Here is a 25,974-nt window from a genome sequence, read left to right on the forward strand (position 1 = left end):
CTGTAGGTCATGTATAAAAAGGTCTACCTTTCATTCTTAGTTTAATTAGAAGTAATTGACAAGTATCAAGCAGAGGAATGATTTCATTCAATTTACTGCAAAATCACACTTTGCTCCTTTGTGTAGGATAGGTTGAAGGGAATGCTGACAGATATAAAAAAGAAAACAACTAAACTATATTCTTGGAAAAAAGAATAGTAGTCTTAAACTAAGATAGAAAAGTAGAGATGAATAGATGTAGGAAGATTTGGAGAGTGATTTGGGGGTTAACAGTACTTACTGGTGGATAGGAATAAAAAGGAAAAGAAAAAATTCTCTTTAGCTTCAAGAACAAACAAGTAGGTGGTTTTGTTACCATTTACTAGGGTGGAAAACAGAGAAGTTTGAAGATAAGATTTAGGGAAGAAAATAATGAGTTTCTGATTTTTTTGATGAATTATGTTTGAGAAGTATAGGAAATACTCAATTGTGGTGTCAGATAAGCAGTTTAAAATATGACAAAAACTCAGTAATAAACATTTGAGAACCACCAGAATAAACACTGAATTCATATTTATATCAACTGATGTTATCACCTAGAAAAAGCATGTTGAAGAAGCAAGGAAAATATTTTTAGGACCTAGAATTAAGGAGCCCAGACATTTAAAGGTCTAGAAGAAGAGGGGTAGCCAGTCCAGAAAATTTTTAAAATATTACCATTAAGTAATAATGGGGCAGTGGGGCAGTGGAAGAGAGGACAAAGGCAGAAACAAAGAGGGAGGGATTTTAAGAGGAATTATTTACTGTCTAGAATAATGCAAGAAACAGAGCAAGTTGCAGGCAACAGAATGTTAATGTTGACCTAGGATCATCATTGGGACACTGGGCACATAATGATGGACACGGAAGCCTTTACCATTGTGACTTGAAGTATAAACGGAAGGGGGAAAGTGAGATGGCACTATGCTCAGTTGAGAGTGTGTGAAGAAGTTACGGGTGTTATGAAGAGAGGAAAAAAGGGTATGAAATTTTCTTCCTGAGAATGGAAATATGATCTCATCAGAAGAAATGTCAAGGTTTATGAGTCTTCTTTGGTAGTAGTTTGAGATTTTAGATCTTAGTTATGTGATCTTACTCTAGCAGTTTCCCAACTCAAATTCAGTCATAAATAGGCCACTTAGGAGGGCCTCATCCCACAATGGATTGAGTGGGCTCAAGTTTCAGCTCCACTCTCTATTCCAGCTTTCTGTGGCAGCACATGATGGCTTGGGTGACTGGGTCCCTGTCATTCACGTGAGAGACCTGAGTTGAGTTTCTTGCTCCTGCTTTTGGCCTAGTCTCGTTATATCTCTTGCAGACATTTATAGAATGAACCAGCAAATGGGAGCTTTCTGTCTCTCTGTCTATCCACCTTTTGAATAAATACATTTGATTAAGTTAAAAACTTTGAATTCATGGACCAGCACTGTGATGTAGTGGGTAAAGCTACCGCCTGCAGTGCCAGCAACCCATATGGGTGCCTTTTTGAGTCCTGACTGCTCCACTTCTGATCCAGCTTTCTGCTGTGGCCTGGGAAAACAGTAGAGAATGACCCAAGTTCTTGGACCCCTGTACCCACATGGGAGACCGGGAAGAAGCTCCTGGCTCCTGGTTTCAGATCAGCCTAGCTTCAGCTGTTGGGGCCATCTGGGAAGTGAACCAGCGGATGAAGAATCAATCTCTCACTCTCTCTCTCTCTCTCTCTCTCTTTCTCCCTCTCTTGCTCTCTCTGCCTCTGCCTCTCTGTAACCCATTCAATAGAATAAATCAATCTTTTAAAAAAGTTTTTATTTCAATCATACATAGAAAGTCTAATGGTGAATTTTTTTCAAAGTAACTAAAATAGGAGAGAGGAGCAAGGGAGTGAAGTATATTTGCAATGAAATAATTAGGATAATGAAGGGAGATGGTAGGCTGAAGATGGTAAGAAATGAATCTTGGAGTGAACTGCTAACAAGCATGGATCAAGGATTGGAGTTTTCATGGATATGCAAAACTGTGGCAGTGGAAATTCTAGAATAAATATTCTGGGTAAAATGTGGTTATAAGAGGATAGGCTATTTGCAAGTAAGATTTCACAAGTGTATATTTTCTGGGACTGAAAATACCCAGGGTGAAAGTGGGTAGTCAAGAAGAATTAAGGACAACAAGACCAAAGAACTAGAGAGCCTACATTTTAGACATTTCTTTATGTGGATACTTAAGTTACAAAGAAATATATAAGAATTAGTAATTTATAGTCTTCTTTCATGTTTATTTACTTATTTATTTTTATCTACTTAAAAGAGAGAGATTCTCCATCCTTGCCAGATACCCCTAACAACTAGAGCTGGGCCAGGTGGAAGCCAGGAGCTAGGAGCTCCATCTAGGTTCTTATATAGGTGGCAGGGATCCAAGTACTTGAGCCATCATCTGCTGCCTCAAAGGATTCATATTAGGAGGAACCTGGACTAGAAGCAGAGTAGCTAGAAGTTGAACCAAGCACTCTGACATGGGATGTGGCCATCCCAAGTGGTGACTTAATCTGCTGCATCACAATGCCTACCCCTTCCTACTTGTTAAGGCTGTTTTATTCAAGAATATGGATCCTTGAAGTAGGTATTGTGGTGCAGAGGAGTAAGCCACTACTTTGGGTGCCCATATCCCGTACTGGAGTGTGTGGTTTGAGTCCCAGCTACTCCCCTTTCCTTTCAGCTTCCTAGTAACACACACTGTCCTCACGTACTTGAATTCCTACACTGCCTTTGAGAGACCTGGATGGAGTTCAGGCTCCTGGGTTTGGCCTGGCCTAGCTGTTATGGTCATCTGGGTAGTGATCCAGCAAAGTAGGTAGACTCATTCTTCATGTCACTCTTTCTTTCAGGAAAAAAAAAAATACAACCAAATACAAATGAGTGAGTAAATAGAAAAAAATAACAAAAAGAAAGAGGAGGGATACAGCTCAGTGGCATGATCCTCAGAACAGTAACATGCTATTGCAGGGAGTGAGGTGCTGGTGGTGGAAACAAAGATCAAAGATAATACCGACTCAACTCTCTTAGCACTCTTTGGTCAGTCTGCAAAAGAACAAACAGGCTCCTCTTGAGTGAAACACAGTAAAGCTGATGGCAGCAGGGATGCGGCATGTCTGCACTGAAGGCCAGATTAGGCCTTCAATACATTTAGTCAGGCCCTGTCAAGGCAACCGTCGGTGGGACTTGAAATTCAATGAATCTATAGAAGGCTAATTTTTAAATTGATCATTTTGTATGGCCAATGAATGATGCTATAAATATCCAAAAAGGCCTTGGCAGAAGAAAATTCTCCACGTCTGAAAGGGACAGGAAATTTTTTGTTGTTAATGAAAGAATATAAGAAAATGTTTCCAGGAAAGAAAAAAAAATACATGGGGTATTTTCTGATAATCACAAGAGAAATAGGATGGGAGAGGGAGGATCAAATTAAGAAGTAAGCTGAACAGTGTGGGGATGAACATTTTTTGTGAATACAGATGTTCTTATAAACAAATTTCTAGTTATGACTGAACCAAACAGAGATATGAGATAGGATAGCCTTGAGCCATCTCTTACAGATAGAAGGGCATCCTTTGATACAATAATAATACATTGCTGGTATAGAGGTTTATTAGAAAGGAGTTCCAAGTGATTTGAACTAATGTAATGATGCATAAGCAATAGCTGCCTGAGGCCGGGAGCCTTGATAACACTCCCAAGCTGGTAGAGGCTTCCCACAACTTCAAATCATGTAATTTCCCATCATCCTCCAGGCATTTTCATAACCTTCTCAAGTCTCTCCTGAGGTGAAATTTTTTTCACCACTCCAGACCATGGTATTTGAGTGCCTATGGCACTTACTGTATGTACTATTACTATTAGTTAGCTACAGATTCACTTGTCCTAGGAATTCTTTCAAATTTATTTGCAAGTACTTAGTAAGTTCATAAACTATATTTTATCCTGAGATAAAGGATAATCAAACCATGAATTCAGGTCTACAAACAACAGATCAATTTATCCAAAATTGGACACAGTGTTTGTCCACTACTCTTGATGGAAGAAAATCTGCTAAACTCTAGACATATTCAGACATTCACAGATTTTCTGAGAGTGCATAAATGGTATCCATAGGTATGCTTGCCAATCCAGTATAGTGGGTTAAGAAGTTATTCATTAGAACTTGAAAGCATACATTTAAAACAAGTTGAACATTACCTCATACAGCTAATAATGGAATACTTCATCTCAGAAGTATATTCAGGCCAGTCATTCATTCAGCAGATATTTGACATAGATTCCAGAGCCCACCATGGACAATAGGAAAAAAAGGATGAAAAGACATGTAGTTTATCTCAGAAAACCTTTAACATATTCATACAAAGTCTTTCTTAGAATATAATAGCAATAGTAACTTATAAAATGACTCAGTATATTTTATTTAGAAGGAAAGGAAAGAAGGAATAAGGAAGAGGTAGAGGAAGGAAGGAATTTGAAGCAAGTCCTCAATTTTTGTGGATGATATCAAGAAAGAAAAATTATCCCCTCCATGTGGCCACCACAATCACTGCCATTACCAAAGAGCTGGACTCAGAATAGACAGATAGAGAACTTACATTCTTGAGGGAGAGTAAAATATTTCATCCCAATGTATTCCTTGGCATAATTTCATGTTGATCATTCGGAGTAATTGCAGACTTCTGCAGAAAAAGGAATGGCTCTGAAAAATTGTTATTTTGTACAAAGAAATTTACATCTATCCCCCTAATAAATAGTTGATGAAGATAGACGGTTTTCTATATGATACTTGCCTGCCTCTCCCAGGTGTTTTCTGAAGGAAGAAGAGGTTGGGAGGCCTGACACTTGACCCAGAAAGAGACAACCACATATGCCTGTCATGTGGGAGATTCCATCTTCATAACTAGACAGTTCTCACCGGATATGCACATTCTGCCCACTCTCACCTTCCAAAGCCTGCACCATTTCCCTTTCCCTGGAAGCCAAAGCCCTATGTTAAGCTTTACATGAGACCCGACCATCTTGCCCCATCTTACTCTCATGTATGTAATAAAATTTATAAGTTCTTTTTTGTTAATCTCTCTACTGTTGTTTATTTCATAGATTTAATTATCAAAACCTAAGAGGGAAGGGAGCAAGTTTAAAACTTCTCTACATTTCTATTTTAGAGTCAGATACTGTCAGTAACAGTTAAGGTAATCTGTCTTCACATAAAAAATGGGTACAAATCACAGTGTGTGACTACTTGTGAGAGATTATTAAACTTTTCAATAAACCACTATTTTCATAATACAAATGTGCTATTAATTTAAAAAATACATCTATCTGCCAACTAGTGCATGTGCATAAATGGTAAGCCCTTGTTTGATCCTCTGATCTGAAAGGGTAAACCAAAAATTAAGATTTACAATAAAAATTATTACTAATCACTTATTCATCCAATAAACTCTACTATAGTTCTGTAATTCACTGAACACTTAAAGAACTCTTTTTTGGAGATTCTCTGAGATGCAAATGGGTAAAACATACTGTGCCATTTTTTAAATTTTATTTATTTTTAGCTGAAAGGCAGAGCAACAGAGAGAATGGAAGGGAGAAAGAGAGATGGATCTTCCATCTGATGGCTAACTACTCAAATACCTTCATCAGCTAGGGCTGGACCAGGCCAAAGCCAGGAGCCCAGAACTCCACCTGGTTGGCAGGGGCCCAAATACTAGGGCCATCATATGCTGCCTTCCCAGGTGTACCAGCAGGAAGCTGGATAAGAAGCAGAACATCTGAGACTTGAACTGGCACTCTCATATGGGATGCAGGCATCCCAAGTTCAGCTTAACCCCCTCTGCCACAATGCCTGCCATAAAACACGTTAAAATGTTTGTTGGTACTGATTTATATTGGCAAGAAGGTTTTGTCCAATATGGAAATAAAAAGTATTTCATCTTTCTTCTGTTCCTTAAGATCAGAAAAAATGCTCCTTCCCTCTGGTGTGTAGGCAATAATAACATAAAAAGTATGCAGGGATATGGAAAACCAGTAATTTTGTTGAAGACAACACAAAAATAACAATTGTAGTAATGCTAAAATATCCTGTGAAAGACGGTCATTCTTTGGTTTAAATTATATAATTTTGAGATTAAGCATATATATATATTTTTTTTGACTGGCAGAGTGGACAGTGAGAGAGAGAGACAGAGAGAAAAGTCTTCCTTTGCCACTGGTTCACCCTCCAATGGCCTCCACTGCCAGCACGCTGTGGCCAGTGCACCGCGCTGATCCGAAGGCAGGAGCCAGGTACTTATCCTGGTCTCCCATGGGGTGCAGGACCCAAGTACTTGGGTCATCCTCCACTGTACTCCCTGGCCACAGCAGAGAGCTGGCCTGGAAGAGGGGCAACCGGGACAGAATCTGGCGCCCTGACCGGGACTAGAACCCGGTGTGCTGGCGCCGCAAGGCGGAGGATTAGCCTAGTGAGCGGCGGCACCGGCCTTAAGCATATGTTTTAACAAAAATTACAAATAATAGAAGACCATGGGAAAAAAAAATCTAGAAGAATCACAAAGAAACCAACAGAAACAAAATCAAGCAAGTTACAGAGTATGCCTTTAATTAAATAAGTTCAACTAGTGTACACGATTTACAAATTTATGCTGCCCTTAGGCATTACTAACTCATGTAACAAACCTCAGTTACATAGTAAATTTTTGTTAGGAATGCTAGTATTTCTACACTTTTTAATCAATATTGAATGAGTCTTCTCAATTCTTGCTCTTTCCTCTCTTAGGTAGGTGAGGCAGAATAACTAATAACTACCTAAAAACTAACTTATAGGGAGCCAGCATTCACTGGTTCGTGCACTAGCTTCTCCACTTTCAATCCGGTTCCCTATTAATGTGACTGGGAAAGCAACAGAAGATGGCCCAAGTTATGGGGCCCTTGCACCCATGTGGGAAATCCTGAAGAAGCTCCTGGCTCCTGGCTTTGGCGTGGCCCAGCCCTGGCTGTTGCAGCCATTTGGGGAGTGAAATAGCAGATGGACGATCTATCTCTGTCTCTTCCCCACTCCCTCTCTCTCTGTAACTATAATAAATAAATAAATAAACCTTTAAAAATTAATTTACAAATGATAATTATATTTGATCTTTTAAAAAACAGATGAACATTAAAAGCAGCATGTAGGTTGATCCTTACACCTTTATGTGTATGTTACCTCACAGAAAGAATTCCCATTTTAATTAATTTTCTAAGGATTAATTATTAATATGGCCCACATTTATATGTATGTGATGGAAGATAGATGATAGATAGCAAGCATACAATACAGGTGATCTCTATTTTACAAATAATAAATGCCATATGTAACAAATACAAACACACATCAAAATCTTAACCAATAGAAACATTCATGGCATTCTTAGAGCATAGTACTATGGTCTATTTATTTAGTGATCCCTTTATTTTTGACTGAGACTAAAATTTCATTTTGAATTGTGAGTCAGACTTCTTTCCATTTGTAGAGAATGAATAGATGTACCCATATCAACAGAAGGTAGAAATTTGTGTGTAATGTGAGGAGGTGAAACTGACTATACTTATTACAGAAAAGATAAGAGTGGTAGATCTTCCAAGTTGGGCCAATATAAAAAAATGTCTTGTAAGAAAACAGTAAACAAATTTCTTCTGTGGAATGGATCTTAATTTAAAAGTTTTCGTATGAAAGAAAGTAAATAAAAACTTACCAAAACATCCTCATTTTATTTGACAGTTAACTAGATTCTTTCCAGAACTGTTACATAACAAAGACAAATGGAAAGATTTTCCGTTATTTTCAGAGATGAGCCTCCTTTGTTCTTGCAACAATAACACAGATATAATATATTGACTATTCTACCAATGTTCTATTGGGAAGTTAAAGTCAGAGGTAGAAAAGCATCATTACCCACCATCTAAATTAATTCAGCAGCTTAGCCTAGAAACAATGCTTATTATAGAACCTATAGGAAATTCTCCGTCTCTGTTACTGACTGCATTGGTTTCTTAAGGACAATCATAACAAAATATCAAAGACCAGGTCATTTGGATTAGTGCCCTAGTTTTAATTTAACCACGTTCAAAGTTTCTGTTTCTGGCATATTCTGAGGTACTATGGGTTAGGGCTTCAATATTTGAATTTTGGGGACATACAACTTAGCCCCATAGCAGTCATTATTACTGTTATTATCATATTAGTAATTTAAAACATTGTTTTAATTACTCTTCATAGTTACACTGAATGGTAAGAATTTTTATTTCCATTGAATAAAAGATTCAACACCTTAAGTTTCTTGATCAAGTTTCATACACACAAAGTGGATAAACTAGAGTGTCTCCTCTAAAACTGTGTCTTCTGGGAAGGACACTCCAAGAGAAGTTCCCATGTGCACATGCTTTCTGGATCTTCTCTCTTTCCAGTCTGCTGTTAGAAAAGTCTGACTCACAGTTACAGAGCCTGCCCCCTTGGGCCAGGCAGAGCACCCACACACACCACCACCAAAAATGGTGGTCCAGCAAAATTTCTTCAATTCCCAGTTGCAAATATTTTCATCTCGGCTCAGAAGAGTGGGAGGTATTAATCCTGGGGAATCGGATGACAGCTGTTCTTCATCAGAGGACTTTGTACTTCAGGGTTTGGCTTGTAATGTTTGGGGAAGAAAGCCACCATTTTTAAAATGGCCAAAAGAGCCCTAAGCACTAGAGGACAAAACACTCACACTTGCTTGGAAGAGGAATGTGGTTTCCATGGCAACAGAAGAGCAGCACCTAAAGGTTTTTTTTTTTTTTTTTTTAATTTTTTAAGACATGAAGCAGATATCCAAACATATCACAGTCTATTCAATTAAGTTCAACAAATACACTCCGGGACCCTTCTCTATGACCTCTATCTTCACTAAGGTCTTTATTTTACTTTGACTAAGCTCTTTTCAGGAGTTCCAGTACTTTCTCATGTCCGTAGGGATCTCGCTGCAGGTTTCCACACCATGTTATTCTATCAGACCACACAGATGTTTTTATTCCTGCTTCTCTTTACACTCCTTATTTCATTACTTTCTCTTTTCTCTAAGGGATAAAGTAACAACAACAAAAAAATTACTTTCCTGCACATGCTCAAGCAAAAATTTAATGTTATTTTGTTCTCATTCTGAAGCATTTACATGTAACAAATATTTGTTAGGGAAATATGTGGAGAGCTATGACTAAACTGGTATATTTCCTGCCCTGTAATTTTCATTTGCTTTTTTTCATCATTAGGAATAAAGAGATATTGTAAGAATCTCTAATGAATTAAGATGGCTGCATACATTTACTGTTTTGTCCCATTTTGCTTTTGCAAACTTAAAAACTGCTAAATGATTTTATTGTTCACCTGCTTCTAAATGCCATAAAATAACATTTTGAATTAATCCCTCCTACTAGTCTCTACATATGATGTCTATAGCACATTTTCATTTTCCAAATGTTTGACATTTTAGAATGTAATGTTTTCTTTTAAAAATACCATATAACAACAACAAAAAACTGATTACAGAAAAACAAATTCCATTTCATAAATAAAAATGTAAAAAAATCCACTGTATAATAATAATTTATGACATTTATGCCTTCTTATTCATTCTGTTATGCCATCATTTTATAAATTATATCTTTATAGTCAACTGTAAATATAAGGACATATTGTAGCATTTGGTAAATTTCTGAATCCATTCTTCACCCCTTAAACGAGTGACCCCCATGACCTTTTCACAACAGGCTTTCTGTGAACTATTTTATGTTTATACCTCTACCCAAGTATGTTTGATAAGGCAGTTCTCTGGCTCAGATGTTAGCAAATGAATTTCAATAGTTTATTTGCCAGTTAAAAAAGAAAAGCAGATGAGATATGCATGCACTGGATTTTTTAGCCTTATAAGATAAATTTTCTTTATGTTAGAAAATACTTAGTTAACTTGTATTGATTCTATTGGCAGGTCTACAAGGTGGCAGATGTTCTACTTATATAATGAGTTCAGTACTGACATTAAACCCAATAATATATGCAAAGATGTAAATTTGTGATGGTTGTTTTAATAAAAAAACCTACATGCTGACGTCTTAACATTTTTCTGCTGGTCAAAACATAGGAAGTCAGTATTAAATTTTTAAATATTGTGCAACAAAACTATTGGTAACACATTCTCATGATTTCTGCCAGCTGGCACAGCATACGAACTTTACTCACAATGCAAAGCAAAAATTTAGTAAACTTAATTGTTTAAAAAAAAAATGAGGGGGTTGGAATTTGAAGGAACAATCAGTCCACACATTTTTGTGAGTAAAATGACTAGACTGCTCCTGAGGATGAAACACAGCATTAAAAGGAAATCTGTACCTTCAAGAAGTTTATAAGATTCTGTAGGGAAGAAGACATAAATACAAATTATACAAAGTCTAGAAACTAATCACTAAATCCTGTTAATTTGAGAAACAGGAAATTCGATGGATCAGCTTCTCTCCTACTTTAAAAAGTATTTTTGTTTATTTATTTGAGAGACAGACAAATAGACCTCTCCTGTGCTGGTTCACTTACCAATTAGTCGAGCCATCACCCTTACCTCTCAAGGTTGGGATTAGTAGAAAGCTGGAGTCTGGAACCAGAGCTAATAATGAAGCTACATACTCAAATCTGGGACACGTGTATCCTAAGCAGCATCTTATTCACTAGGCTGAATTCCCGCCACAGTATTATTTATTTTATTTGTTTGTTTTATATATGAAGGCAAAGGACTTTTGCTTCTTTGCTGCAATATGTACTCTAACTCAAAGAGTGCCAGTGTATTGACCAGATAGTGATATGGCCAAGAGCTGTGCACAGACTTCAATATTAGAGGCTCAATTCACAAATAAATATCCACCTACCCATGAAAGTAGAAAGATAAGATTTATTTACAAAGACTCCAGTCCGTTAGAAATGTACAACCACAGTACCGGAATAAAGCACCAAGGGCAACACATGTAGCATTCGGGAAGCAATCAGTACCACCTTCATTTGTTTTTCTTCTTACTTTTATATCCTTTCCTTATGTAATCCCTTACCTGACCTTAACCTTAGCAGTGCTTGCCAATTGGCCACAGGCAAATGTTTTTAAAGTTGTCTGTGAATTGGCCTAGCCAGGGCCATATTCCCACAAAATTTGATTAGAACATTGTTTGGAAGAACAGAGGGTGCCCTCTATTCCCCAAACAGCCTCTGTGTTCACCCAAGGTTGTACAGACTTAACTCTTTATCTTGTTTACTTCTTGTCCTTGAGTCAAACTTTTTCCTTCTACTTTTTTTTTTTTTTTTTTTTTTTTTTTTTTACAGGCAGAGTAGACAGTGAGAGAGAGAGAGAGACAAAGGTCTTCCTTTGCCATTGGTTCACCCTCCAATGGCCACCGCGGTTGGCGCGCTGCGGCCAGCGCACCGCGCTGATCTGAAGCCAGGAGCCAGGTACTTATCCTGGTCTCCCATGGGGTGCAGGGTCCAAGGACTTGGGCCATCCTCCACTGCACTCCCTGGCCACAGCAGAGAGCTGGCCTGGAAGAGGGGCAACCGGGACAGAATCCGGCGCCCCGACCGGGACTAGAATCTGGTGTGCCGGCGCCGCTAGGTAGAGGATTAGCCTATTGAGCCGCGGCGCCAGCCCTCCTTCTACTTTTAACAGAACTTTTTCATTTTCTTTACACAGTGTGACATTTGATGTTAGGAAAACTAGTAGAAAGAAATGAAGAATTGTAGTTATCCTTTGTAAATCTTCTGCATGACAGACTAAAAATATAAGGACACAGCATATATATCACTATTTACTAACTACGGTAGTGACCATGTTTTTACCACATCTATACAAGGGTTAGAAATGAGGTGTGAAGATATGCAGTAATCTTGTGAATCAATTAAGTATTTGCAGGAAGATACAAGAAAAAACCCAGGATGTATGACTGAAGACTGTTTATTGGACATAGCAATGCCTCCTGATGCTCCTATTAATGTTTCTATTATGCTTTCCAATTGTTACACAATTCATAGCAAAGGTCTCAGTTGAATACAGTTGATTTGGGAACAAATCCAAAGAAGGAAGAGGGATCTACTTATGAGATAGGAGTTGAAGAAGGCATTATGCCAGGAAAGAATTTAAAAAGCCAGGAAATGAATCAGGATGGTTGTGAATGGAGAGAGTCAAACAAATCACTAAATCAGCAGGGTCAAACAGACAGCAAACCAGAACACCCACTCCAATGAGATTGAGGTCAGAAGAGTTGTGGTTTTGCTTGGTTTATTTCTTCATCTAGCCCATTGTTCTCTGTATCTATAACACACTGGGCCATGGGGGGAATTTCCATAATGCAAGATATATCTATGTTATGTAGGCTGCTATTCTCCTTGAATAGACTGTTTTCTAAGTTCTGCCCTGGTGACTATATTGTCTTTTGTCAGCTTCAAAAAATAGGCAAAGAGTAAGAGCCCAGGTTTTAATATAAATGGTATAGTTCTTCAAGGATGGAAATTTACCATGTAAATTAGTGTTGAATTTCTGAACACGCATTTTCTATTCCTTTTTTAAAAAGATTTATTAATTTATTTTGAAAGTCAAGTTACAGAGAAGGGACACACACACACACACACACACAAATAGAGAAAGAGAGAGAGAGAGAGAGATCTCCCATCCACTGATTCACTCCCCAGATGGCCACAACAGCCACCGCTGGACCAGGCCAAAGCCAGGAGCCAAGAGCTTCTTTTTGTTCTCCCACATAGGTGGCAGGGCCCAAGCACTTGGCCATCTTCTGCTGCTTTCCTAGGCCATTGGCAGGGAGCAGGATTAGAAGTGGAACAGCTGAAACTAGAACTGGTACCCTTATTGGATGCTGGTGTTGCAGGCAGCAGCTTTACCCATTATGCCACAATGCTGGACACACATTTGCTATTCTTCACAAGACAGGATGGCAACAGAAGTTAAAGACTGGACATATTACCAAATGGTCATGGCCTTGAGATTTGATAATGTGAATTTAAAAGGAACAAGAATTTCTCCAGTTCTCTAATATATCAATATTACTCAGAGCAAGCTTTTAGACATAAATCTGGGAAATAAAAGAAAGACCAATTAGGTCATGTATTTATTTCTTGGAGAGCTTAGCAAGAACAGTTCTAATTTGTTGTGTTTGGATAAAATCCATGGGCTTTGTACCTTGTCAAAAGACTTTCCTCTTGACAAAACAACTCAGTAGATGATTTTATAAATCTTACATTTTTAATCTGGAAACCTGACCAGGCATTTCTAAGAAATATTTTGGGGTTCTTATTAATTATGTTATAGATCATAAAATTGTGTTTTGTGATTTGTTTAAGGTTTCTCTGCAAATCTTTAGAATCAAATCCCTGTTTTCTTAAACAATATTATTTCTCAACATCACAAAAGTGTTCCAGCTATAAAAAGCACAATTACTCTCTTATCTGCTGTGCTTTCTTTGCTACAAGCTATAGGCTTTACAGCTTTGAATGGCACTAAGGACTTGAGGGCAGAGGATATCCAAGCACTGCTTCATAATGCATCAGAGAAGGGTTTCTGTAGATGGGAAAATATTCCTTTCAGAAAGCTATGGAAACCCAATCAATTTAAGCCTTCACATTTGAGATTTACCATTCTTTCTTTTTTTATTAAATGGGCAGTCCTTGATGAAGTAATAGCTCAAAAGTGGAACTTGAACTATGTGTGTACTTCTTTTGCAAAAGGTGGGAAGACCTGGAAAATGAGCTTCTTTGTGTATTTATTGTATATCCGAGAATGTGTTTACATGCCTGCTTCTTTAACATTCCTTTGCAATTTATTTTCCTCCTTATTGCAATACTAAGTTACAGGAAGTACTTAGAGTAGACAAATGTATTGGTACTTCCAAAAGTTCATGTAAATTGGAATTATAAGATAAATTTATTTTAGTGCTCAAAAATTTTAAAAACGCTGCATATATCCTTTCTTTCATACCTTTTGTCAAACCAATGGCTAAGAATGTTAATGGTTAAGAACGTTATACTACTATAGTTTTAATGATCTGTGATTACTGTAAAATTTACTGTAAATGGATGAAAAGTTCATTTTTCCCTTCAATTATTGTTTATAGATGTTGTCTATATTCTTACTAAACTAGGGTCTTTTTGCTTTTTACTTGTTAAACTTCTTACTTGATGAGATATTAAACCTTTTTATTGTACTGTAAATTTAAAATGTTACCTCAAAAAACAAAAAAATAAAAATACAGAAAGGGAGAAGAAAGAAGGGTAGAAGGGAGAGATGGGAAGGGAGGGAGAGAAGAAAAGAATTTCATTATGTTCTTAGAATTGTATCTATTAATAATGTTAAATCTGTTAAAAACTAATTTAGAATTAAAATAAAAAAATTAATAGTTAAAAATAAACTAAAAAATAGACTTTAGGGGCAGGCATTTAGCACGGGATTAAGAAGTCATGATGATGATGCCACTTGGGACACCATATGTCATACTGGAGTGCCTGGGTTCAAGTCCTGACTCTGCTATGAATTCCAGCTTCCTGCTAATGAGCACCCTGGGAGACAGCAAGTGGTGGCTTAAGTACTTAGATCCTTGCCACACACTTGGAAGGCCTAGATTGAGTTCTTGGTTCTTGGTTTCTTTCTTTCTTTTTTTTTTTTTTTTAAGATTTATTTAATTTATTTGAATGACAGAGTTAGAGAGGTAGAGACAGAGTGGTCTTCCATCCGCTGGTTCACTCCCAAAATGTCCGCAGTGGCTTGAGCTGAATAGATGTGAAACCAGGAGCCATGAGCTTCTTCTGGATCTCCCATGTGGATGCAGGGGCCCAAGCATGTGGGTCATCCTCTGCTGCTTTCCCAGGTGAATTAGCAGGAAATTGGATTGGAAGTGGAGTATCCTGGACTCAAACCAGTGCCCATATTGGATGCTGGCACTGCAGGCCAGGGCTTTAACCCACTGTGCCACAGCACCTACCCCCGGGTTCTTGATTTCAGCTATAATTGTTATGGGCATTTGGGGAGTTAATTGGTGGGTGGAAGATCTCTGTCTCTTTCTCTCTCAATTTAAAAATTTTAATAATATTTAAGTAAAATACATATATGTATGTAGTCTTTAAATCCTCAAAAACCCTTTTGATATAGCAAATTATAATTCCTATTTTGTAGATTAAGAAACTGAAGCAAAAAATGTTGTCATGAGTATTACTGTGTTATATCTAAACAATGTTGTTGACAGTGACTGTTCAAAATCACAAAAAAAATTACTTCTTTGATTTTAATGTAATAACAGCAGAGGAAACTTTTCTCTCAAGTTATTGATTTTTTAAGCTAAAACATAATTCCAGATTTCAGCTATTCTGCTCCCTTGAGGCTGGACAACCAGTTACATTGTACATATGAGTTTGGGATCAAACTGAAACCAGACCTTTTCATCAGAAATTAACAAATAGAAATACATCAGTATTTAAAAGCATTTCCCCAGCAATATATAAATAGAGAAGATTTTTCATGCAGTGAAAAAGGCACAGATAACTGTTTCTTTATCCTTCCTCCTTCTCCTCAACATGATTTCTTTTTCCAAATATATTTCTTTAAATTATTTTCATTGGCTTTACTGCTATAATGAATCCAAAATGTATTGACAGTACCTGTGAATACTTGTTAATGGTAATTTCTTGTTAGAACGATCCATCTTTAATAAGAATTCCACAATTAGATATTGTCTAGGCAAGTCTTCTATTCGGAATGCCAGTAAAAGCACAACTTTCCACCCAGGTGTGAGATGTTGAGCATAACCATGTCCTGAGAGGGCTTAGAGCGCATTTCTCCCAGGTGCTTCTGTATTTTTAGCAGTTCTATTTGTTCCTTCCACAAAGAACAGCAGAATTCCATACATTCATAACTTTCAAGGTACGTCTTCTCATCAATTTCAAAAAGTATTATGATTTTAAAAAGCTATTGCCAGGCCGTTGCCCCGGCTCACTAGGCTAACCCTCTGTCTGCGGTGCCGGCACACCGGGTTCTAGTCTTTGTCAGGGCGCCGGATTCTGTCCCAGTTGCCCCTCTTCCAGGCCAGCTCTCTGCTGTGGCCAGGGAGTGCAGTGGAGGATGGCCCAAGTCCTTGGACCCTGCACCCCATGAGAGACCAGGAGAAGCACCTGGCTCCTGCCTTCGGATCAGTGCGGTGCGCCGGCCACGGTGGCCATTGGAGGGTGAACCAATGGCAAAGGAAGACCTTTCTCTCTGTCTCTCTCTCTCACTGTCCACTCTGTCAAAAAAAAAAAAAAAAAAAAAAAAAAAAAAAAAAAAAAAAACGCCATTGCCAAGAGTTTAAGAATATTTACTCAGAGTAAAATGAATCACAGGAAGTCATTCTGTGGCCAAAAGCTGATCTAACTAGGTTAGTAGGTCACTAAAACTATTTTACTTTATTCTCATTTTTATGAAAAAAGAAGTCATAATCAACTATCAAAAACATCAGCTTGTCCAGTTTTTCAGGACAGGAAAAAGTGACAAATTTGTAAGTTATGCTTTAGAGTTTAAACAGCAGCCACTATTCTGTCAATCGTTCTTCAGAAATGCTATCAAGGGTAGTGTGGTAAGGCTCTTTTGCTTCTTTCTATTTCTAACTTGCTCTCTTCCCAGGAATGACATACAACATAGATAAACATGCAAGGTCTGTTTTAATTTAACATCAGAATGATGAAAATATCCTAATTTTTCCTTGGTGCTTCTTATGTTTTCTGTATATTTTTGACTTGTATGTGCTTAATTTTTATAATTCCACATTCTGTTTGCAACAATTCATATTGTTTTTCACTTCAATAATTATTCACCTCCCACTTAAAAAATGTGAAGTGAAAATTCTCATGTTCCTTCATTGTCAATTAAAAGACAGAGTGTTTATTTAGCAAGAGAGGAAAAGTGGCAAAAGTGGTAAGGTCACACTAGACCAAAAGGTTATGGACTCAAGTTTAAAACCCAATTTTGTGACTGCAACTATAGAAACACCCGCTTTATTCCCATCTTTATATTCTGAACTCTCAGAAGGATACTGACCTACTGCTAACCTAGCTAGTACCCCTCACTGGCCATAAAGCTTAAGTGCTATCACAAGTCTTTCTAATTAGATCAGACAGATCAGCAAAATACCTGATTGGTTCACTCTTAGGCCATACATAAAGGAACACTGCAAAACAAGTCCCTACCCTAGCTCCCTATTAGATTTACCAATGTATAAAATATTTCCCCATCTGCTGCCTTGCCCAGAAAAATATTGCTACAGGTTTTTGACCAAGTCACCATTTGTCTGTGTCTGGAATCCTGTATATAAGCCATCCTCGTAGATTCATTTATTCTTATATGGAGCTTCCTTTTTCATGCTTTGGCATCCAGATTCCTTCTCAGTTCAGGGAGCATCCCATACTTGGCTATGTTCAGACAATCGACTAATTCATTTAGACATTGCACAAGTGTTTCTACATCTCAAATACTGAAGTAATACAGTGCACAATACACCCATTATCACTACTCTCTTAACACTACCAGTCTTACAGGAGAGGCAAGAGATAATCAAAAAATCATGCAAATAAAAAGGTAACTACAAAATATGATAAGTGCATTAGAATGTAGAGGAACTTGACTGTATCAGAAAAATTAAAGAATGTTCCTTAGGGGGCAGGGAAGAGTGGTCCAGGCCGAAGGAAGTATTTAAAGGTAGACTTTGAGGTAACAGCAGTTTGAAATACAGGTCACAAAGTAAGAGAAAGGAAGTCCATACGGGTTAACAGAAATCAGTTCTTTCAGGACCTAATTGGATTTGTAGTGATTTTGGTTTCCAAGACACCAGCAATTTGAAGTCCAGAAGCAAGAAAGAGACACTGCAGAAAACCAGAGTATAGATTGTGATCATATGGATCAGAAAGGTGATAGTAGAAAGATATAAAATTAATAGATTCAAAAATACTTTATAAAGAAGTAAAATCAATAAAACGTCATGATGAACTGGATATAGTGGATGACAGTGACAGTAGGGAGAGGTGTTGGTGCAGCAGTTAAGATGCTGCTTGGCATACTGCATCCCATGTCAGAGTTCCAGGATTAAAGTCTCAGCTCCATTTCCTATTCGTTTCCCATTAATGCACACATCTTGGGTAGTATCAAGTGTTGTCTCCCATAATTGAGTTCCTGCCATCCACATGAAAGGACCAGATTGATTCCCTGGCTCCTGGTTTCAGCCTAGCCCAGTCCAGTGGTCATGGGCATTTGGGAAGTGAACCAGGGGAGGGAAAATGTCTTATCCTTCTCAGTTCTCCTCCCCCCCCACCATCTCTCTCTGCCTTTCAAATCAATAAAAATAAATTTTAATAAATAATTTTAAGAATACATATTGCCATTGACTGGAATGGGAAACATATTTGCTAGAAGAGATCAACAGTTTACTTTTATACTACATTTGAATTAGCTTTGAACTTATTGGAACTAAAGTTTTTAGGAATGCAGTTTCTGTATCTATGAAATGAGAGAATGAAAAAATCATCTCTAAGATAGCCCTTTCAGCTATCCACTCACCCTTATTTGTCACCTTTAAATCTTAGGAGACATTGAGCAATTGGATGTTCTTGCTCAAATAAGTTGCCTGATTATAATCTGAAAGTTTTAGAATTGAGAAAGAAGGGCCTTTAGCTTAATGGGGATCTAATCAGGATCAAGTGCATTTTCGAGGTTAGAAGAAAAGATATTTGAGTTTCAGACTATCAACTCTAATTTATTGTTTTTTCTTTTTTTAAAAAAAAGTTTATTTTATTTATTTGAAGACGCAGTTACAGAGAGAGGTAGAGACAGTGAGAGGTCTTCCATCTGCTGGTTCACTCCCCAGATGGCTGCAATGGCCTTAGATGGGCCGATTTAATCGAGGAGCTTCTTCCAGGTCTCCTATGTGGGTGGCAGGGGCCCAAGGATCCAGATGCATTAGTAGGGAGCTGGATTTATCCCTGTTAAAAATAAAAGTGTGAATAAGAGAGGGAGGAGATGTATAGTTTAGCACACGTTCCCTTGGACTTACCCCTAAGGGTAAATCTAAAAACTTGCCATAGGACTCCAAATCCCATTAAGTTGGCAGGTCCAATGCCATCTTACTAGTTAAAATGATCACTTTAAGTTCATAACTGATCATAAAGATAGGATTAAGTGTCAAAGTGATCACATAAACCAGACCAGTGTCTGCTAATAATAATTGATAGAATTAAAAAGGGGAGAATGATCCAACATGGGAAGTGGGATACACAGCAGACTCATAGAATGGCAGATGCCTAAACAGCACTCTGGCCTCAGAATCAGCCCTTAAGGCATTCGGATCTGCCTAAAAAGCCCATGAGAGTATTTCAGGCATGGAAAGCCAAGACACTCTGGCAAAAACAAACAAACAAACAAAAAAACACAAAACACCTAAATGAAAGATCTCTGTGAGTGAGATCTAAGCAGAAAGAACATGCCATCAAAGAAGGAGGTACCTTCCTCTGAATGGAGGAGAGAACTTCCACCTTTGAGTATGGCCTTATTTAAATAAGGTCAGAGTTTGTGAACTCGAGAGGCTTCCATAGTCTTGGCAACTCATGACAAGAGCCTCGGGTGATTACTGATGTCATAAATAAGAGTGTCAATTGTTAAATCAACAGCAGGAGTCACTGTGCACTTACTCCTCATGTAGGATCTCTGTCCTTAACGTGTTGTACTATGAGAATTAATGGTAAAGCTACTCTTCAAACAGTACTTTATACTTTGTGTGTCTGTGTATGTGCAAACTGTTGAAATTTTTACTTAGTATAGAGTTGATCTTCTGAATATAAAGATAATTAAAAATTAATCCTAGTGAAGAATGTAATGGGACAGGGAGTGGGAGATGGGATGGTTTTCGGGTGGGAGGGTGGTTATAGTGGGAAGAACCACCATAGTCCAAAAGGTGTACTTCCGAAATTTATTTTTTATTTTTTTATATTTTTTGACATGCAGAGTTAAGACAGTGAGAGAGAGAGAGAGAGAGAGACAGAGAGAAAGGTCTTCCTTTCCGTTGGTTCAACCCCCCAAATGGCCACTATGGCCGGTGCACTACGGCCAGCGTGCTGCACCGGTCCGAAGCCAGAAACCAGGTACTTATCCTGGTCTCCCATGAGGTGCAGGGCCCAAGCACTTGGGCCATCCTCCACTACCTTCCCGGGCCACAGCAGAGAGCTGTGGAAGAGGAACAACCGGGATAGAATCTGGCACCCCAACTGGAACTAGAACCCAGGGTGCCGGTGCCGTAGGCGGAGGATTAGCCAAGTGAGCCGCAGCACTGGCCCGAAATTTATATTTTTAAATAGAAAATTTTTCTATTAAAAAAAAAAAGCGAAGTGGAGCAGCCAAGCCAGGACTCGAACCAGTGTCCACATGGGATGCTGGCACTGCAAGCTGCAGTTTTAATCACTATGCCACGTGCCAGCCCCTACAGGTTTCTTTTCAAAGAAAGTTAGGGAGAACCCCATGATAAGAAGTAATTGTTAAAAATGTCATTAAAACAGTAAAAAGGCAGTAAACATACACACATAAAACATCAATAAATAAGGTTATATCTACAAATATAAACATATCCACAAAATATAAAAATTACATATATCTCAGCAAGTATAAATCATAATTAGCTCAAGGAAACACTACATGTGCAGTGTTTCTTACTGAAAAGATTAGCAATCCCAGCTGTCAGCATGGGCATGTTAAAAGTAGGAATTGAGGTAAGTGTGGCAGGCAGCCTCTAGGATGACCCCTAAAAACCCCCACCTCCACCTCTTGTCATTCCCATCCTTGCATGAGGGCTGCTACATTATCAGCTCTTTCTACTAAAGAGAATATAGCAGAAGTGGTAGATTGTCACTTCTGGTAGTCAGTCTTAAAAAGACTGTGATTTCTGACTTCCATGCACTTTACCTCTTGCTCTTCCTCAGGTCACTCTCCCAGGACTAAGGTAGCTGTCATATCATGATTTGACCATATGGAAAGAGGACAAAGGTTAGCAACACCACTTGAATGAGCTAGGAAGCAAGTCCCTCCCAACCTTTACCTTAGACAAGAGCTTGAAAGTGTATATATAACTTCTTAAGAGACCTTGTTCTAGAGAAAACCAGCCAAGGCATGCTTGGATTTCTTACAGAAACAATGAGATAATAAATGTTCATTGTTTTGAGGCACAATGTTTGAATAATCTGTCTTATAAACACAGCCACATCAAAGAGTCATCAAACATGCTCAATTAGTTTCCTCTGAACTGTAGTAAAAACATATCAATTTACTTCATGAATAACAAAATTTTATCACACTTAGTAACTCATTTTTTCCAGTAATAAATATCCCTTGGTTTAATTAAGCCATCAAAGTCTATAGGATTCCCTAATTATTTTTCTATAAGAATTAAAGAAGGAACTGGAATTTTTTTAACTTTTATTTAATAAATATAAATTTCCAAAGTACAGCTTATGGATTACAATGGCTCCCCCGCCCATAACTTCCCTCTCACCCACAACCCTCCCCCTCCCGCTCCTTCTCCCATTCCATTTGCATCAAGACTCATTTTCAATTCTCTTTATATACAGAAGATCAATTTAGAATATATTAAGTAAAGATTTCAACAGTTTGCACCTACACAGAAACACAAAATGTAAAATACTGTTTGAGTACTAGTTATAGCATTAATTCACATTGAACAACACATTAAGGACAGAGATCCTACATGGAGTAAGTGTACAGTGACTCCTGTTGTTGACTTAACAAATTGACACTCTTGTTTATGGCGTCAGTAATCACCCTAGGCTCTTGTCATGAGTTTCCAAGGCTATGGAAGCCTTTTGAGTTTGCCAACACCAATCTTATTCAGACAAGGCCATAGTCAAAGTGAAAGCCTTTTGAGTTCACTGACTTCGATCTTATTCTGACAAGGTCATAGTCAAAGTGGAAGTTCTCTCCTCCCTTCAGAGAAAGGTACCTTCTTCTTTGATGGCCCGGGAACTGGAATTTTTGCAGCAGTTTCCTGACCTCATAGCTAATACTGACTGCAGACTAGTGGGCCATGAATTTAAAGAAATCCTGATGCATAGCATCCTGACTTTGTTTGAAGATGTGCAAAGTAGAAAATCCCAAGCAGTGGGGATTAGTATCTTTAGATGAAATTTTCACTTCTAGTTGGAAACAGACTACAGCTTAGAAAGACCCAAATTAATGTGTTTTCCCAAAGAGCAAGATAGAATTAAATGAGAAACAAATAAGGGGATGGTTTTGTTGCATCAGTTAAGATGCTGCTTGGGACACCTATATCCCGTATCAGAGAGCCTGTGTTCAAGTCCTGGCTCCACTTTCAATTCCAGTCTGTGTATACCCTGGGAGGCAGCTGATAATGGCTCTAATAGTTGGGTTTCTGAAACCCCATGGGAGATACAGAGTGAGTTCCTGGCTCCTGTTTTCAGCCTGGCCAAGCCCTGGCTTTTGCAGGCAGTTGAGAAATTAATCAGTAGATGGGAAGCACTCTGTCTCTCTATCCCTCTCTGTGTCTCTGTCTCTGAAGTAAAATGAACATTAAGAAAATTTGTTTTAAAAAAGCATGGAAGAAGACAGTTGCAATTCCACTTAGTATGTACAAATGTACAAAAGGACACCACTTTCAACTTAAAAGTGAAAAAAAAAAACCTGAAAAATCTACAAAAATAATCACTTTAGAGTCAACTAGAAGCTTAAATCTCAGGGCAATCAAATGAACCAAATTCCAAAGGATGTCAAACACCTCCTAGGAGAAATAGGACCGATGAACCATCTCCTTCTCAAGGAGCATGGGAGGAAGAGTTGCAAGACACAAGTCAGTCAGAAAAAAAAATCAGCAAAAATTTTAACAAGTTATTGAAGGCTGAAGGTTGGTTAGTGTGACAGAACTTGGGGAGCCTCAGGCAAAATTGGAGCCCACATCCAATCACCTTGACAAACCTCCTCCCCGTGCTCAGAAGGAAGATTGTGACAGCACAGGAAACCTGAGAGGAACGTTCCTTGGCAGCCAAGTTTGTGGGAAATTAGGTCTTCAACATATGACTCTACGGAAACACAAGCATTCAGTCCATAACAAGCATACTATTCAAATCTTATATTGCATCTGATAGAGCAGTACTTGTGTACAAGTCTGATTCTGAACTGCCCTGTCTCCAGGTCAAAAGTGATGTTCAAAGAGGGCAGTAGACAACCTCCCAAGAATCTATATCCAGACTCTTACAGAAGTCACCACCAACCTCGAAGTCTCTTCTTCTCACAAGGCCAGTAGCAGATTTCCCTACATCTTTCATTGTTGGGGGTATTTCCTATTATTTTAGAATTCTCCAGAAAGCTTGGATTACCATTTCAAAGGATGGGGCCCTTCCAGTGGTGTCTCTCCAGTGATACAGAATAGTTTTTCTGCATTACCAATAGCTTCTCTATTGCTGCTTTTGCCAGACCTGTATTTCTTTCATATTACTCGTTTTCCTATTCTAGTACTTAAATTTTACTTCTTCCATTACCTCTAATAACTCTTCAATCTCTATAGAGTGTCTGAAGCACTTTTCAAGCCCTTTCCCCTTCTCAAATAGGTCATCACCTGAGTTTATGAAGCCATGTTTACCTTCGGCAGGAATGAGGACTCTTCCATAAACTACGCAAACCGCCTTCCAGCTTCCATACACATTGTTAGAGTTGAGATTCCTAGTGGAAAGCTTATCTCTTGTGGTACAACCACAACAACTTTCTTTGCAAAGTATGCAGATGGAAACAAATACATGTGTTGTCTTTGACCGAGGCTGATTGGAGTAGCACTTCATTTGATATTTCTACGGTAGTTCGAGAAGAAGTACTGGTGGTGAGACGGGGTAGCGACAGGACTCACTAAGTCAAGCCTGCTTGATTAGGGACTTCCTCATCCTGAATGCAAGCCCAAATTAGCCCAATGTGACTGATACATGACTTTCCTGGGGTAATGGTAATGAACACAATGTGCCAAAAAGAAAAGAGGAAAGGAGAGGAAAGGAAAATAAAACTCTCAGTTCTTCACTTTAAATATTCATTAAACTTTGCTAGTATGCTTATTGATAAAAGGAGGAAGGAAGGATACAATGAAGGTAGGGAAGAAGGCAGCAAAGAAGGAAGAAAGAGTGGGAGAGAGAGAGAAAGAAAAAGGAAAAGAAAAAGAAAAGGAAAAGGAAAAAAGGAAGGAAGGGAGGGAGGGAGGGAGGGAGGGAGGGAGGGAGGAAAAGAATTAGCACCTGTTCAGAACATCTAGCCAGGTACAAACCAAAGTGCTGTGAATCAAAAGGAATGAGCCAGAAATCCAGGGCCAATGCTAATCGAAGTGTCTTGCATTGAAGGGGAACTTCCATACCTCCCCAACCCCATAAAAACACCTGTTCAGCTTCTGTTGAAGAGCCAGTTGGCAGCTCCTTTGTGTTTGAGCACAAGCCCCCAATAAACCTTGTTTGGGTCACGCTTGGCTTCTTATCAATTTCTATTGACAACTGGGCCTAATAACTTGGGATCTGAAATAGTGGGTTTAGTTTTTTCAACTGAATGCCATATATCTAAGGAGGGAAGAACTGGACCAGTCAATAGAACATTAATTGCTCAAACCACCCTTTCTGGAAAAGCATTGCAACCTTCTGGGTAAAGACAGTTTTCAGCAACAGACATGGGTTGAGGGCCAGTCTTACACTGTATTACGTGGCAGTATGGCCAGTGGCTAAAATGGACTTAAATAGTAAAAACTCCATTTTCCTCAATTTTAATAGCTGGTTGTGACGTACTCTTAAATATTAGTTGAACAGAAGGATAAATTAATGGATGTAAGAGTTATTTTATGTACCTATGAAAAGCAACAGCAATTATTTTTCTGCCAGATATTTGATGGAATATAGCAGCAGCAGCATCAAAGTTTCCCAACCAATCTCTCATTTCCTAAGGTGGGAGAAGGGCTTGTTCAGTCAGCCATTTTTAGAAGCAATGTGAGATACTCCAGGATTTTCATATTCACTAAAGATAATTAGATACAAAGTAGAGAGGACTCTGTTCCATTAGTATCGATTTCCATGGTCCATTTGCATTCACCTAATATTTATTAAGCACTTACTACAGATCAGGCATGTGTCAGGCCCTGAGTTTTGAATGATAAACAGACAGCCATCTAGTCTCTAATGTGTATATGTGTTTCGGAGGTGGGAATTAATCAAATGCCTGTATGTTACAAATGGAAATAAATATATTTTTAAAGATTTATTTTATTTATTTGAAAGAGTTACAGAGAGTGGTAGAGACAGAGAGAGAGAGAGGTCTTCAACCCACTGGTTCACTCTCCAAATGGCCACAATGGCTGGAGCTGTGCTGATCTGAAGCCAGGAGCCAGGAGCCAGGAGCCAGGAGCCAGGAGCCAGGAGCTTCTTCCAGGTTTCCCATGTGAGTGCAGGGGCCCAAGAAATTGGGCCATTCTCCAATGCCTTCCCAGGTGCATTAGGAGGCAGCTGGATCAGAAGTGGAAGGGTTGGTACTTGAACTGACACCCATATGGACGCTGGTGCTGCAGGCCAGGGCTTTAACCTGCAGCTCCACAGTGTTGGACCTGGAAATAAATATTCCTAAATAAAGAACACAGGGTAGAAGGAGGACAGAACCCATACTTTTTAGATATGTGACTTCATATACAAAATTGCTGAATCAGGAAATTAATTGGAAGAATATACAAGAGTAAGCAGCAAAAAAACACTGTCATGTCATTTTGGAAGGGAACTGATTTTTTTATATTAGGTTTATTAAAAATGTACATAGATGAAACCTCATTTTTATTGGCACATTTCTGAACT

General features: G+C 38.4%; 1 protein-coding gene across 20 annotated transcripts in view; it reads right to left on the reverse strand.

Moving 5' to 3' along the window:
* The window catches only part of LOC127483154 (translation initiation factor IF-2), a 335,580-nt gene that overhangs the window by 48,703 nt on the left and 260,903 nt on the right, over nucleotides 1-25,974 (reverse strand). For 4 of the 20 annotated variants that reach the window (XR_011378299.1, XR_011378280.1, XR_011378283.1 and 1 more), the window contains one exon: nucleotides 25,529-25,733. The exons of 2 other annotated variants lie outside the window; for them this stretch is intronic. The gene's annotated coding sequence lies outside the window, so the exon portion shown is untranslated. Of the gene's footprint in view, nucleotides 1-4,627; nucleotides 4,712-7,765; nucleotides 7,813-8,340; nucleotides 9,123-18,833; nucleotides 19,081-23,079; nucleotides 23,194-25,528; nucleotides 25,750-25,974 lie in introns of those variants that run through there. 14 more of the 20 variants (XR_011378295.1, XR_011378289.1, XR_011378294.1 and 11 more) reach the window with 8 other exon arrangements.

Source organism: Oryctolagus cuniculus, chromosome 8 (genome assembly GCF_964237555.1).
Source record: "Oryctolagus cuniculus chromosome 8, mOryCun1.1, whole genome shotgun sequence".
In the NCBI taxonomy this organism is placed as follows: Eukaryota; Metazoa; Chordata; class Mammalia; order Lagomorpha; family Leporidae; genus Oryctolagus; species Oryctolagus cuniculus.